Source organism: Equus quagga, chromosome 1 (genome assembly GCF_021613505.1).
Source record: "Equus quagga isolate Etosha38 chromosome 1, UCLA_HA_Equagga_1.0, whole genome shotgun sequence".
Lineage (NCBI taxonomy): Eukaryota > Metazoa > Chordata > Mammalia > Perissodactyla > Equidae > Equus > Equus quagga.
Window position 1 is genome coordinate 25,881,619 of NC_060267.1, and position 17,321 is coordinate 25,898,939.

At 34.3% G+C, this 17,321-nt stretch overlaps 1 protein-coding gene across 4 annotated transcripts in view; it reads right to left on the minus strand.

Annotated features, from left to right (window-relative positions):
- CNTN1 (contactin 1) overlaps positions 1-17,321 on the minus strand; it is a 342,015-nt gene that overhangs the window by 164,049 nt on the left and 160,645 nt on the right. Inside the window, exon 1 of one of the 4 annotated variants that reach the window (XM_046642453.1) lies at positions 12,997-13,016. The exons of the other annotated variants lie outside the window; for them this stretch is intronic. The gene's annotated coding sequence lies outside the window, so the exon portion shown is untranslated. Of the gene's footprint in view, positions 1-12,996; positions 13,017-17,321 lie in introns of those variants that run through there. 4 annotated transcript variants of the gene reach the window in all.

Here is a 17,321-nt window from a genome sequence, read left to right on the forward strand (position 1 = left end):
CCCAAGAATAATTAGAGTCTCAGGGGGAATCGCCCGAGCATCTGCATTTTAATCAAGCTTTCCAGGTAATTTGTAGACATACTGAAGTTCAAGAATGATTGTAGTAAGCGTTTTAAGTGAAGGTTGGAATATTTCCACCACTCACAGAGAATATACAGATGTGTTCTGAATTCATTAGGCCACATCTTTAGGCTGTGAACTCTAAAAATCAGAAGACAGGCAACATTTAATAATCTACCTCTCAAAATTATGTCTGTACTATAGTTTGTTGTGGCATTTGGTCTGGGTGAGAATTGAATATCCTCTACGTCTGCATCTGATTTACTTTACTATATCATAATGAACAAGGCATTTTGATATATTGCTTCGACAAATACCTGGAAGGTTTCCTATTTTTAAATGAGCCTCTCTTGTTTCACTATAACGGCAGGACTGAAAGTTCTATTAACTTCTCTCATTCCCCCACTGCAGTTCAAACTGATCTGAGATCGCTGGACTACTACAAAGAAATGTGCCCTGTGATATCTTGCCTGTGAATCCTATCTAAAAATCCAAAGTAGGATTTAATAAGTCTTTGACAGCAGAAAAAAATTCCCATGCCAGCAAGACAGAACTTTCAAACTTCTTTCCCCTTTGCTCTCCCACACATGCACAAAACACAAGAGCTGTGAAGAAAAGATACCAGGTTGAAATGCTCACTCAATTTATACTGGGAGTTTTAAAGACTTCCTGGGCTGTAATCTCCCCTTTGTATGGCTTTATTCCTCTATGGAAATAACCGTGTTTAATAAAACGGCTTCACTGCTACTGCTCTTCTGCTCTGAGGATTCACTCTAAGCCATTTTCCCTATTGCAGTTGCAAAGGCCCAGGATGTTAGCAGCTGTTCCTCACTACAGAGTATCTGTCTGTGCTGTGCATAAAAGAGCAGGTATTTATTCTACCTCACCATCTAAAGGTACATAGAATTTCTTACTGTCTTCTGACAAGAGACTCACCCATGATTAAAGAACAAGCTCGATGATCTTGTAACTCCTATTAGCTGCTGTTCAGGTTACGAGAGATACCACACAGAAGGCACATTCCTACTGAAAGACTGCAATGTAATCCTTGACGTTCTATTTTTTAAACAACAGGGAAAAGTCACTGACTATAGGTCATATATTAGAACTGAAATGGATGAGTTATGTCTACCCAAATAATTTAGGCCCTTCTTCCTAGAAATAGCAGAAGAGAATTATTTTTGAAATTTTCTTCAATTCAATTAAAACAATTCAATTTATTTTTGAAACATGTATAAAAGGATATCATTGAGCATTGTGCAATTTAATCAGACATCGGTTTTTATTGCATGCTTTTCAAAGACCAAGAAATTTGTTTCATTTTCTTTGAAGAATATGAAATAAAATAATCATATAAAGGTAGCTGGATGGTAATTTTTAACTATTCATGAGTTTATTCCATACACATTTATGAAGTATCTACCAAGCTGAGACATTTTGTAGCAGCAGAGTATTGATAAACCAAAAAATATGTTCAGTGAGGGACTTTCTAGATTCGAAACACCTAAGGGCTAGATTGCCCCATTCCTTTTTCTATACCCCATATTGCCTAATATGATGCCTTACACATTGAAGATATTCAATTTAACATCTGTTGAATAAATGTATTGAGTAATTATTAAAAGCAAATCATTGGTCTATATTTGACTGACATCTCTGCAAGCAGGAGGAAGTGGTAATAGTGAAAGCATAAAGTAGGAAAGTAAAGGTCAAATTCAGAGAACTCTGAAGAATTTTGTAAGGCCAGGGCATACATTCATGGGGGCATTTGAGAAAGGTAAGTGAGGAGAAAAGTGTAGTCAAACTATGGGACCTGAAATGCCATGTGCTGAACTTTTGGTTTTTTCCACAGGCAGTGGGTGAGTTTCCACTGCTGAACTGTTCTGCAAGAAAAAAATCATCATAACATTTAATCCTAAATACTTTGGTTGACAAATGCTCTGTTCTTCAGGCTCCTTTTCAACGGTCCATTACCAGAACAGATATTAGGGAAACTCCCTAACTCCTGCATCCTGATGCCCTCACAGCATCAAGGTTTCAGATTTAGAGTAACAACATGGTCGTGTGCTGTACAGAGAACTTTATCCCTTTATATGTGAGTTTGTAGCAAAGTTTAATTAAATTGCTGATAAGGCAGGAGTGGATATAACCCTCTATTTACATAAAATTACAGAATAAAGATGTGGGTTATCCAAAAACTGAAATCTATATGAAAGGGTTCATAGCTTCTGAAAATAACTTTATTCTCTCTTATGTAATTATTTCTTTGTATCAAACCCAAGTGTCATCAATCAGCAAATAATTATTGAGTACCTGCTATGTGAAAAGCCCCACACAAGCCCCAGTTGGTAATAGAAGCAGAGGCAAATTCTCAAGCTTCTCAAGCTTAGAGTCTAGACTGGCACAAGCATCAGAACAATCTCAATGGATCTACTTTTGATGCCCACTATCAAGAGTGACCTTTGCCTATGCATTGATTATTTTAATAAACGTACCCAAATATCTGAAGCTTAGTGAATAATATAAAATTCAATTTGATCTTCAGAAAATTTAACTCTCTTGTACTCTCTGCCTCAAAATTTATCAGTGATATACAATGATTTCATAATTCACTCAACAAAAATCAATTGAGTATCTATTTTATGTGTTAGGCATTATGCTAGATTATAGAAATTAAAAAAGAAGGTTATAGAAATTAAAAAATCAATTAAAAAGTCCTTATCTTAGTAGTTAAGATACTCACACTCCATCATCTCTCAACATGCAAGCCAGGTTCTGCTCTAGAAGCTTAAGTATTAACTCAAATAATCTTCCTATGAGCCAAGGATGTGGCTACTATTATTAACCTAAGTTTATGGATGAGAAAACAAAAATCTCTCTTATATTTCAAGAACTAGATCAAGCTTTTTCTTTATAGGAAAAGCTGTCTCTGACAATCTTCTATGAGGTCCTTTCCCTTGTCTAAACTCTTGGAGCAGTTATTTGACTCATTCACTGATTCCTTATTATTATGTTCTTGCTTATCTTTCAAATGCAAGGCCACTTCCAACTGAATATAGAGACACTAGATTAGAAAACATATTTGAAGACAATTTCAGAGGTTGAGAAAAAAAGTATTTTAAAGAAGTGGTTTCTTTGCCAAAATTTGTTATTTCTGATAGGTTTTGATGGCTTATGAAGATAATAAGTAGAGCAGAATATCTGACTATGAAACTATCTTAGAAAATCTGGACATATGGTCACAGCATTTTAGATTTTTGTATTATCAGAAGGCACTCAGGGGCCAGCCCTATGCATAGTGGTTGGGTTCAGTCCACTCTACTTCATCATTCCAGGTTCGCGGGCTCAGATCCCAGGCAGGGACCTATATCACTCCTCAGCCATGCTGAGGTGGTGACCCACATATAAAGTGGAGAAAGATTGCCACAGATGTTAGCTCAAGGCTAATCTTCCTCAGCAAAAAATTAAAAGCAAAAGCAAAAACACAAAGCAGTGAGATTGAGAGACAAGAATATGGACAGAGGATATAGTCATAACTGATTCACATGGCTAGTTTGCTCTGGGAAAGTTATTTCAGCATTTGTCAAATGGGAATAATAATAGGTAATTATAAGAATTATGTGAAAAATGTACATAAGATATCTCTTAGTTTTTCATCACCACCAACTGGACTGTAAGTTGCCTAAGAAAAAGAACATGCCTTATACATATCTTCATATTCCTATTGGGGCTTAAATACTTTGCACAGAGTGTGTGATCAATAAATATATGTGTGTGCATGTGTGTATGAGTTTGTGTGTATGTGTGTTTAATGCCACAGAAGATTTAGGTGTCAAAGAAGAAAGCTGATAATTGAAAGAAAAGGCACTTGAGAATGGCTATGCACCTGCCTTCATTTAGAACTCTTAAAGCACAAGAATCACTATTGAAGAGTTAACAATGATTTGAGGATAATTCCATGCCTTTCTACACTTGGGAGGAATAATATGATACCACTTCTGTTCCCAGATCTAAGGACTTCTCTAATTCAGTGTGGTTGCCAATACAATTCACAAAGTAGATATGTATAATCAGTAATTTACTTAACAAATGTAGAAACAGTTATACAGGTAACTTTATTTGTTTTAAAATATTTAAATGTCTATCATGTACACTGTGTAAGGTCCTAGAGATTCAACGGACCCAGGATGTATGATCTTTGGCTTCAAGTGGGTTATGGACCAGTGAGAAACAAACACTGGTCGGAAGTAGGAGAAGAGGGAAAGGAAGGCGTTCATGGATGAGTCCTTCTCTCTTGGCTTGCTCACTGAACTAGAAGATGCTGCCATTCAGCAAAGGGACGTAGGGTTTTGGTGGGAAAGTGAGGTGACCAAGAACTTAGTTTTGAACATTTTAGATATGAGGTGCTCATTAGACATCCAAGTGGAGATATCAAGCAAATATTTGAACAAATGAGACCAGAATTTGGAGGCCATATAGGGGTTGGGAATAGGTGTGTGAAAGTGATCTGCATAGGATAATATTTGAAGCCCAGTAGTAATTAGAACCTCCTAATCAATTGCTTTATACTAGGAAGAAATGAAAGGAAGACAAGTGAAGAAGCAGAAATATAAACCTGGAAAGATTTTCCCCCATCATGGCCCTCTCACCAACAAAAAACATAAAATAAGGGAAGAAAGCAGTGACAGCTGTATCTATTGGCAGGCGCCCTGCCGCTCTTTGCTTTCTTGCCAGAATCACTGACTTTCTTTAGAAGCTTAAAAGAAATACTTTTGGGTTTTGTTCTAAAGTTTCTGCTGAAGTAAAACAGATTTTTAAAAAATGCTTCTTGGGTTTTTGAAGATTTAAGGAATATCACTACTGTAGTTTCATTTTCTTAGAATAAAGATGTTAGAAACTCACAGGTTTTAGAATGCAGCAATTTATCCTTCTTTATTTTTGTGATCTAATTTTTTTAATGTACAATATAGGTTTATTATGGCTATTCAAGGACTTTTAGTCTTATTCAATAAAGTATCAGTGTTGAGTTCAATATGTCCATATTTCTAACCTCAAATCTTAAATTATCACTGATATTTTAAGAGATTTTGATCTAGACTGAAAATTAAACTCCTTATAAGACTGTGCAGAATGATATAATGATCTCCACAATTCAAGTGAAAAGCAATGTTTTGCAATTAATTAACCAGGAAACTTTAAGCAAAAGGCAATATTTTTACTTGAATTATCTAAGTGGCCATTCTTTATTTATGTTTGACTATATCTGAAATATTTAATAATAATAACCAGGACATTCCTGCTTAATATTTTTGGTATTTTGATAAGTAATTTTTTCCTATCAATAGATATATTATGCTTCAACCTCATCATGTTTTTGCTTATTGACACTCCAGCTGTTTCCATTTTTGTTTCAGTTTCATTTGTTTTGATTAATATGCCTTAAATTTCTGGGAAGGAGAATTTGTAATGATTTATATTCTGCTCAACTGATCCTCTCTGATTCTGAGCTTTCCAGCAAAAACAAAAAGCACCATGTGTTGCCTTTTATATTTCTTTTAAAATACATTATATAATGAGAGTTTGGCAAATTGTCTCATTGCCAGATCAGCTAGAAAGTTAAATGTTTCAGGTTGTAAATCTCTCGCCCTTGTAGAAGTGAACTTCCATTTAAGAAACTAAGAAGATATGCTTGTTGAATACATTGTGTGACCAAAATCTGATGAGCATTTCTATCAAAGGACGATATCTTAATTAAATCAGGTGTTATGTTATTCCTTATATACACACAGGAGGTTTGTAGATTATTACAGGTACCCATGCTCAGGTCTTCCTGAGATATGCTGACAGTCATGATTGTTTAGTTATGGTTCTGTCATTTTCTATTAGTGTGTCTCCTTCTTTGGGATAGATTCCATCTTGTTTTCTGCAATTAATATTTTTATTTGAATAGGAGTCAGGATCTAAAATAGCCTTTAATAGAAAAAATTCTAACTTGGTTGGGATACGATGTTTGGTGAGAATGAGAAATAACCCTGACTCGTCTGAAACACATGCATCATTTTATAAAGCTGAAAAACTCCACTGATGACAACAGTTTTAGAGGTGTGCACAGTTGCATAGATTTCAAACTGCAATAAGCTCAGCTACACTGTAGTTATGCCTTTCCTGCCACCTTCTGCTAATTACATATAATTTATACATCCTTCAGCTTCAGACAGGCCCGAAGCAAAGATGCAGCTTCTCAGTGGTAGGTCTTTTTTTAACCTTATCAGCCAGCTGGTTGTTTGGCCTAAAGTAAGCTGAGAAGGAGAATAAACTCTTGAGATATGGCTGTGGTATGAAAACATTTTAGCAAATATTCATGCAAAACTGAAAAGTTAGGGAGGAAGACTCAATATTGTCAAGATGTCAGTTCTTCCCAACTTTATCTATAGATTTAATACAATCCCAATCAAATCCCAGAAAGTTATTTTGCGTTATTTCATGTATTGACAAACAGATTCTAAAGTTTACATGAAGAGGCAAAAGACCCAAAATAGCCAACACAATGTTGAAGGAGAAAAATAAAGTCAGAGGACTGACACTACCTAACTTCAAGAATTACTATAATCAAAACAGAATGGTATTATGAAAGAATAGACAAATAGACCAATGGAACAGAATAGAGGGCCCAGAGATAGAGCCATATAATATTGTCAACTGATCTTTGACAAAGGAGCAAAAGCAAAACAGTGGAACAAAGATAGTCTTTTCAACAAATGGTGCTGGAAAAATTAGAAATCCATGTGCCAAAAAATAAATCTTACACCTTGACAAAAATTAACTAAAATGGATCATAGACTCTTAGTATATGATATAGTATATCATAAAGCTCTTAGATAACAACACAGGAGAAAATACAGATGACCTTGGCTATGGTGATGCTGTTTTAGATACAACACCAAAGGCATAATCCATGAAAAAAATAATTGATAGGCTAGACTATTAAAATTTGAAACTCCTGATCTCTGAATGACAATATCCAGAGAATTAGAAGACAAGCCACAGACTGGGAGAAAATATTTGCAAAAGACATATCTGATAAAGGACTAATATCCAAAATATATGAAGAACTCTTAAAACTCAACAATAAGAAAACAAGCAACCCAACTCAAAAATGGTCAAAAGCCTGAACAAACACATCGCCAAAGAAGAAATGGATGGCAAATAAGCATATGGAAACATGTTCAACATCATATGTGATTAGGGAATTGGAAATTAAAACAACAAGAAGATACTACTGCACACCTATCAGAATGGCCCAAATATGAAACACTGATGTCAAACAGCAAATATTGGTGAGGATGTGGAGCAAGAACTCTCATTCACTGCTGGTGGGAATTCAAAACGGTACAGTCACTTTGGAAGATAATCTGGCACTTTCTTACAAAACTAAACACATTCTTAACTGTATGATCCAGCAGTCACACTCTTTGCTATTTACACAAAGGAGTGGAAAATATATGTTCAGGTAAAAAAAACCTGAACAGAGATATTGCAGCTTTTTTCATGGAGGATGTTTAGGGCAACGAAAATACTCTGTATGATGTCGCAATGATAAAATGACAGCTATGTCATTATACATTTGTCAAACTCCATAGAATTTACAACACCAAGAAGAAACCCTAAGGTAAACTATGGACTTTGCATAATTACAATGTAGGCTTATCCTTGGTAAAAAAAAAAATGTACCATTCTGATGAGTGATGTTGATAATGGGGGAGACTATTCATGCGTGGGGGCAGTGAGTATAAGGGAAATCTCTCTACTTCCCTCTCAATTTTGATGTAAACCTTAAACTTCTCTTAAAAAAATAAAGTCTTTTTTAAAAAAAGATACGGAGGAAACTTAACTGCATATTACTAAAGTAAAGAACTCAATTCAAAGAGGCAATAGACTGTATTAGTCCAACTATATGACATTCTGGAAAAGGCAAAACTATGGCAACAGTAAAAGTATCAGTGGTTTCTAGGGGTTGAGAGGGAGAGAGGGATGAACAGGCAGAACACAGAGAATTTTTAGAGCGGTGAAACTCTTCTGTACGATACTATAACGGGTGATACATGTCATTATAAATTTGTCCAAACCCACACAATGTATAACACCAAGAGTGAACCTAATGTAAATTATGGACTTTGGATGGTGATGATGTGTCAATGCAACAACTGCAATAAATGAATCACTCTGCTGTGGGATGTTGATGGTGGAGGAGGCCATGCATGAATGGAGGCAGGGGGTATATGGAAACCCTCTGTATGTTCTGCTCAATTTTGCTGTGAAGCTAAAATTGCCTTAAAAAATAAAGCCCATTAAATAGTAATGATAAAAAGATAACAAGAAATAAAATATAACAAGAGGTTACAGAAGTTGAAATTCATACTCAACTTACAAATGACCTTAGGGACAGTCCAGTACATAAATGTTATTCTCAGAATTTACCACTGATATATTTGTATTTGATTTTATTGATAAATTTTTGTACAGTGTTAGGAATTAATATCATATAGGTAGTAGTTCAATAAAAGAAATTACGTATTGGTTGAACACCTAATATGTTTCAGATACTGGACAAGTGCTTCATTATCACAATAACCCATAGGTAACTGTTATTAACCCCAATTAACAAATCAAGAAAATGAGGTTAAGAGCATTTAAACAACTTGCCAATGATAATAAATGATTGTACCTGGATCCTAACATCTTCATCCACAGCACAGTGCTCATCTTCACTCTTCTCATCATTGGCATATATATAATAATTCAACTCTATCAGGATCTCTGTCAAGTTCTTTATGTGAGTTATCTATTGTAATACTCTAATGATACATCGAGATGGATAATATCATTATCTCCATTTTTGTATGAGGGGATATATTCAGAGAGATTGAGAATATTTTTTATTGTGGTCATATATGTACAACATAATATTTCCCACTTTAACCATTTTTGAAGTGGACAGCTCAGTGGCATTAACTACATTCACATTGTTGTGTAACCATCACCACTATCCAACTCCAGAACTTTTTCATATTCCCAAACTGAAACTAGAATTTTTAAATATTGGAAATACGATCATGGTCCTCCTCCTTCAATGACTGTCCACTAAATTTAAAACATAATAAATTCATCAACATAGGTGACAAGGTTCTGCCTGATCTAGTTCCTGCTTGCCTATCACATACTTTTCACCTGTCTAACTCTTATTCATTTCTCAGGTTGCAACCTAAATGCATTTTCCACAGAGAGGCTGTCTCTGGATCCCCAAGTGAAATCTAGTTTTCCTGTTGCACTTTTCTGGTGCCCTGTGCCTTTCCTCCATAACAAGTACTGCACTTTATGCTTAAACAATTATCAATGTCTGACTCCTCCATTGATCTAGATGCTTCAAAAGGGAAACCTCCAAAAGCTATGATAACACCTATTCCATGGGAAATGCTTAGTAAACATTTTTAAAAATCTCTGAACGTATAAATTAACAAATTCCTTGACAGTTATAACCATTTCACTGACCTAAAAAAATCATAATTACCTAATATTTGCACAACAGCTGAAGGATAAATTGAAGAGACTGAAAAGAGAAGTAATGACATACCACTTGCCCTTTTCCTTTTCTTCAGTCGCATTCTAACTGTACCACCGTGTTTAACTGTCTCAGCAGTTTTGCTTTGTTTTAAACCACACATAACATCCACTATCTTTGTTTTTACCTCTTCACATTATGGTCTAAACTACAGTCAACGAAGGGGCTGTGATTCTAATTACAGGCCTGGCTACTTCTCCTCAACCTTTTAAAGAGTCTCCCTCCTACTATAAATACATTAAGTGGACAGATGGAAACTGAATTTCTTAAGACAGAGGGTTGAACCCTTACAGTGAATAATCTGAGAAGGAACTTTTAAATGCTTTAACTTTTTACAATTCCAATCCAACTACTTTCAAGGGATTTCAAATAACTGGCCCCATGGAGCACACATCAGCTGGCCTGGGCCTGCACCCCACTGGCCTGATATTGTGGGGTGAACAGAGAGGCCATTTGGGAAGTGAAGCTTGTTCTTTGTCGACACGAGAGCCCCTCCTGTGAATGTTTTTTTCTGGATGCTAAATCTAGAAAGGTGACTTCTTTCCTCTGCTGCGTCTCTCACATTGCTCAGCCTTGTTTTGTTTGAGGAGAACCACCTACCCTGTTAAACTCTTATTCTCTTTATTGAAGTGATAAAGTGCTTTCACAGTGGCTCTACTGAACCCTGAGAAAATCCTGCTGCCTTCCCTGCTCATCAGGCAATTTTATTTGAGAAAATACTTTCTATCTTTTCCCCCTGTCTCAGCAATAGAAATGTGAAGAGAATACTTGCTGGCAAAAGAAAAAACAAACACATCCAAGTCTATTTGTTTGCTTTTTATTTGTTAACCACATTTCCTTCAATACCTAATTGAGTCTAAAATAAATAACCACGAACTAAGATTGCAAACCATACCTCAACTTATTCCTGTATTCCTTGGAAGCCATAGGTGACCAGTCTGTGATTACAGACTTCAATTATATTTTCAATATTATCTTCTAACACTCATATATTGCTTTTTAAAACTTATATTAATGTATCTATAAAGAGTCCTTTTTTAAATGTGTAGGTTATTTTAATATATTTCTATGGAAAATTAGTAACTGATTTTTGAGAAATTTTCAAATATATATATATAAGGAAACTGATAACACTGTCATAGTTGCTTTCAAATTTTAAAAAGTTTGTAATAGAGAATAAGAACATTTAAATAATCACAAAGTAAAATGAACCAGGATGTAAATAAGGCTATATTTATTATTATAACTTAGCATTAATGGTTCTTAAACTTGTATGGTCATAAACTCTTTTGATAACCTAATGGAAGCTATATACCAGCTCTCCTAAATAACGCAAACCTACCCACAGCATTTGATAGATTGATACCGTGTTAAGATCATGGGACTAGATTCAAAGTTCTGTGAGGACAGGGCCCATGGCTGTGCTATCTGTTGGTTTATGCCAAGCGCTTTCCACAGTACCCAAAACATGGAAAACACCCAATGAATGTTTGTTAAACATAAATTTTGTGCTTCTCTGGAAGCCTAGGCAAATACAATTCAAAATGAAGTGAAAATCAGATTTCAAATAATTAGAGAAGAGGAGGCAAAACTGTTATTTACATACAGCATGATTATATACCAGAATAGAAAACAAAACAGATTTAAATGAAATACTAGCATTCAGAGAGTTCAGTAAAGTGGCTAAGCAGAAGCTAAATACAAACCAATGTTTTTTGTGTGTGTAGTAACAATAACTATTTAGAAGTGAGAAAAATAAAGCCCCTATTTGCAATATTAAGAAACACATACTTAGCTACTTAGTAATACTCTTAATAAATAGTGTGAAAAATGAAAAAGCTATAAATATTTACTGATAGATCAAAAAGAAGCATTGAAAAATTGGATAAATATACAACTTTCCCTGATAAGAAGACTCAATATTATTAACTTTTTCCAAAATAACGTACTTTCAATCTAAATACAGTGGGATCTCTCTGAACTTCACAGAATAAATCTTAATTTCATTAGAGAATAAAAATGGATGAAAAGGATATTAAGAACATTTTGAAACAAATAATAGCTAATGCTAGTATCGCACTTACCACTAACCACTTTAAATATATTTAATCCTCGTTTAATCCTCACAGTAAATCTCTGAGGTAAATGCTATAAATATCTCAATTTTACAGATAGAGAAATTAAAACACAAAGACGTGAAGCCATTTACCCAAGGTCACGACAGTTAATTAGTTTGGATATTGGGATTCACACCCAGGCAGTCCAGCACTAGAGTCCATGTGCTTAAATACTGTGCCAAATTGTTTCCTAAGGCTAACAAAATGAGAAAAACCCCAGCAGATAGAAAATCATAATATAAAGCTCCACAAATAGAAGTATGATGCTCTTCTAGGAATAAACAGATACAATCGTAGGTTCCTGAGCACTCACTATATGCCAAGCACCTTAGATATATTATGTCATTCACCCCTCACAATAATCCTGTGATATAGACGCGTTCTTTGTGTTCATTTTAGAGATGACATAACTGAGACGCATAGGTTAGGCAATTTGCCCAAGATGGTGGTGCTAGTAAGTAAGGGAACTGAGATTTGAACCCAGGCTTACATTTATACAGCTTACATTCTCCATTTGAAAAGTGCTAACAGATGAAGATATGAAATACAATTTAATAAAGGGTACTGAGGCAATTAGATAGCTAGTTGGAAAAATCAATAAATATTATAATCTCACTTCATACATTAACATAAACTCAGATGAATTAAAGGTTGAAATGTAAAAATTAAATCCACTCAAAAAAACCTAACAGAAAAAGGAAATACATATACCAATCCCTGAACAGAAAAAAAACACAAAGGAGAATTTTTAAAGTGCATATACTAAAACTTATGAACAAATTTAAAAGTCAAAATATAAACTGGGAAAAGCTTCAAAAAGATTACAGACACAGCTATAAGGAGCTCACAGCAACAGATGTGAAAAATATTAAGATCACAATAGATAAACGGATGAGGGACATGATTAGATACTTACATGAAAGAAAAATGTGAATAACTAACAAGTGAATCAAAAATACAAATTTTTTAAAATGTGAGATATTTTATTTGATCAAATTTGCACAGAATTAAAACTAATAATACTCAACGTTAGTATGGAGGAAGTGATTGATATTTTCCTATATTGTTACAAGAAGTAGTAACTGAAATAATTTTTGGAGAAAATAGTTTAGTAATATGCATTAAGAGTTTTAAAAGAGTTTTGATACAGTGATTTCCCATAGAGAAATCTATTCTAATAAAATAATTGAAGTTATTTACCTTATAATAGAGCAATGTGATGAAATATTAGGGAAGCCTTTAAATTATGCTTCATAATCAGATTCAGAATCAGAACATAATATAATACCATGTGAAAAAGCAGGACTACATATTATAGAGTATGACCTGAAAAACACAAGGTATACAAAAGATTCTCAATCAAATAGAAGGCAGGAAAGGATAAAAAAGGAAGTCAGTAAGAAAAATAAAATAAGATTTTAAAAATACATAAAGGTACATAAATTACAATAAATATAAATGGATTAAAGTAATCTTTCTGCTAGAAGGCAGGGACTCTCAGAACATACTTTACAAAAAAAAACAAACCTTTAAAAATCCTTAGCTAGAATTCCTGGGTATTTAGAAGAAATAAAATATGAAAGAATAACACCAAAATATGGTTATTGCTGTCTGGTGGCATTTTGGGTGTCTTTATTATCTTCTTTAAATTTCCTATGTATCCAAATTTTCCTGTGATGAAGGATATATTACTTTAATAGTCATTAAATTATATTAAAGTAAAAATGAAGATAAGTTTACTATTGTGTTTATGTGTATTTCTTTTAAGAGTGATTATTTGGCAAAATATCATTATATGCTCACAATATTATCCTTACACAAATAAAAAACAGAATACATGGAGGTTTCAGGGCAACACAAATAAACCAAAAATATTTCCAAAATGAAGCTATTTAAGTGAATCTATAACAGATATCCTTTGGATACAGCTTTACCAGATTATTTTTCTACTTTTTAAAGCAGAACAAGCTACTAATACACTTTTTTGTTACCAGATAGAAGACTGCTCTGTAGGGGATTTCATCCTGAAAGTGTGTTTCCTAGCAACACTCTTAAAGTCAGAGTGTCTTTTTTGTATCAATCGCTCACATCTGTGGAGAATGCTTAAAAACATCTCTTTCATCCTGTGAGTAAACAATGTGAATTAGGCTAGCAAGCAGCTGCAAAGGGAGAAAAGGAATATCAATTCTATAATCACTAGAATTCTCTCGTTCACTTTGAAATACAATAATTGTGCTTTAAGGTTAGGAGAACATATTTGCATTTTTTCTGTCATAGTTTTATGATTTCAGTAACACTTTTAATTGTCAAGGATTTGGACTGAACAAAAGCAGACACCATAACAATATCATCCTTATTTTCTCAAGACCAGAAATAGTTAGCAACTGATTCTAAAGAATACATTTAACTTAAAAAAGCAGCCTTCTCATTAGATCAGTCATTCCCTACCTTGAATGCAAATTAGAAGTACCTAGGAATATTTTAAAAGATACTCCTGCCCTGGTTCAAGACCTTGTCTGGAGTGAGGCTTGATTAAAAGCTCCCCAGGTGACAGTAACATACAGCCTGAACTGACAGCCACTGTGTCGTTATAGTGTTCTCAGCACCAGTCTTTGTTTCCCTAACACTGTGCAAGGCATGTACTAAGTGATGAATAAAGTTTCAGGAATAAATTAATGAAAGATGATCCTCTGGTATATCTTAAACAACTAATTTATACAAAGATTTGCTACAATGAGTCAAATGTAAAGTTCAAATAATGAAACCATAAAGAGCTCAAAATGAAGTCAATGCTTCATGTGTTAAAAGCAAGTGAGAAATGAAGAAATAGTTTTAAAATGTCTTTATTTTAATGTAAACTATTTTATTTATACTAAATATGGGATACGTTAAATTCAAGGCATTTTAAAAGGAGATTACATGTGTTGATATTTATACATTTAGAAGGGTGTGTATGCCACATGGGCTTATTGAAGTTGGAATACTATTTTGAGCTCTAATAAACAATTAAGTGTGGCACAGATCCTAAAAGGTGAGCAACAGGAAGACGAGGTCTAGATAAGATTGTTTCCTCTGAAAAGACTATACGGTCCTAGAGGAGAGAAGAAGATCTGGAAAAAATAGTACTTATATTACCCAGTTTTCTGTATTGCACATTCCAGACAGTCTATAGAGAACTTTCTGGAAGAGCAAATGGGAAACTAAAAATCATCTGGGACACTATACCATTTACTTTCACTCTTCACAGCCTTAGAATTGTCTGCTTTTATTGTTGTTAATGACACCTTTCTGCTTGTAAGTAACAGTCTTTGGATCAAACTAAGAAAAGGTACAAATATACTGATGAGGTTTATTTAACTCATGTGTCTAAATAATCAGAATGAATCACTAATAATGTTTAAAGTATTTCAAAATGCTTGTTAATTCAACTTGTCCTCTCTATATCTGTATGCCTATTTTCTTGATACTTACTAGGTCCTTTTGTTGCCTCATCCAATCGTAATCAAGGTTCACTCTTGGAAAACTGAGAAATGACTCAAGTTTATCTTAGGTTATTCTTGTTCCACTTCCATGTATTTTTCCTATCCCTATGCCTCTTTCTCTCACCTCCTGATGCCCATTGTGACAAAGCTCCATCCTTCCATCCTCCCTTACCCCCAAAAAACTGTTTTCTGATCATTCACAGTAAGCTATAAATGATATAAAAATCACTCACATATCCAAAAACAAATCACACTTTGCAAAGGGGAGAAAATGGCCTAGACTGAATATATAGGAAGCAAGTCAATTTCTTCTCCAACTACAAATGCCTGATACGCAAAATTAGTTTGATCCAATTTTACTTTCTAATCAGACTTCATTAACCAAAACTCAAACTAGGAAAAATTTGGACCAAATGGTAAACACTAAACACCTACTCAAGATCCACATGACTGAATGTGATAGCCTTTTACACACAGTGTTACTGAACTAGCAGCTGTGAAACTCTTATGTTATCTGTTATTTATTTCTTGATTACTTTTAGGAAGTAATGAAACATTTTTGTAATCCGTGGCTATAGCTATGGTTCACGAAATAGAGGTCCCATGGGGAGCTTTAAATTTTTGGAGTGAATGCCAACCATATTATTTCTCAGACCTAAATACTTATTAAATAGATCTCTTAGGTATTTATTTTGGTGTAGAGGTGCCATGGAAAAAATGACCTAGATATTAAGGGTGCTGAACTTTGAAAACCTTTGGGAACCTCTGGGCCATAGTATAACTCCAAATCATATGTAGCTATGAAAATAACTAATATTAGAATGGCTAATGGATCACCAAGCTAATCATCTTCATCATCGCCAATAACTCATCAATCACCAAGTTCTACCAAGTCATCTTTGAAAACATTTGCACATTGATAGCACCCTTTCCATTCTATTTTATATAGCTCAATTTATACAATTTATAACAATAGAATTTGGTCCTCCGTCTCCAGGCTTTCTTTTTTCCAATCCATTCTATTAGAAATACTATTATCAGACAACACCCTAGAGTAAACATTTGGGTTGATTTTGGCAGCAAAAATCCACATTGCATTCTCTCTTTTCCTCTCTCTCTCTCTCTATTGGACAAAAAATTTCCTCTGGGAAACAACCCTTCCTCAATTCTCACTTATGTGGATGTGGGAGACGGTATATAGTTTCTATGCATGACTAGTCATAATATTGAATTATTGAATTATTTTATTCACAAGAAGTAGGTTTCTTGGATAGGCTTGTGATCCACGCCTGGTAAATCTGTATAATTCCATCCTTTCAGCCACAAGGATTGGCTCAGAGATGAGTTTGTGACTCTAGAAGTTTCAAGCACAAAATATAGTAACCTTATTCAGGAATTAACAGAAATTTCTCTCTCTTTTCTGCTGGACTTAATCCTAGGAGGATGAGAGCCTAAAACTGAAGGAAAGTACCATATGGAGCCTGAGAATGAAATCAGAGTCAAGAGAAGGCTAAAAGCCAATTCCTTATTAAATCATCTGTGCCCCAGGATGTTCCTGAGGCCCTAGTTACCTCTGAACTTTTCAGTGTGATGTACCAGATAAACCCCTTCCTTCTTCAGTCAGCTGTTGTTGGGTTCTCTGACACTTATTGTCAAAGGAGGAGTGATGCACAATCTTTCACTATGTCATTTATTTGCTTAAGGGTAAATCTTGTTTTGCCCAAAGCACCAATTGCAAATATCCTAGCTAGTGATTAAAAATCTGACTTTTTCAGAAAATTCACCCACTACTATACCCTGGAAACTCAATGGCTTTGCTTTACTCAATAAATGTATTTGCATCTACTTATCCAGGAAAGAATGCTCCTACCTCCTCTTCAAATCCACCTCCCCATAAAAACTCAGCAAAAGGGAAAGCTCCTCTAAAAGCCTTTTAAATCACAGAACTCACAAGGCTCTTTTAACCTCTAAAATCTAGTTGACTCTAGATTTCTTGATATTCAACAAATAATTGTTGAATGAATGAATATACTCTTAGTATGT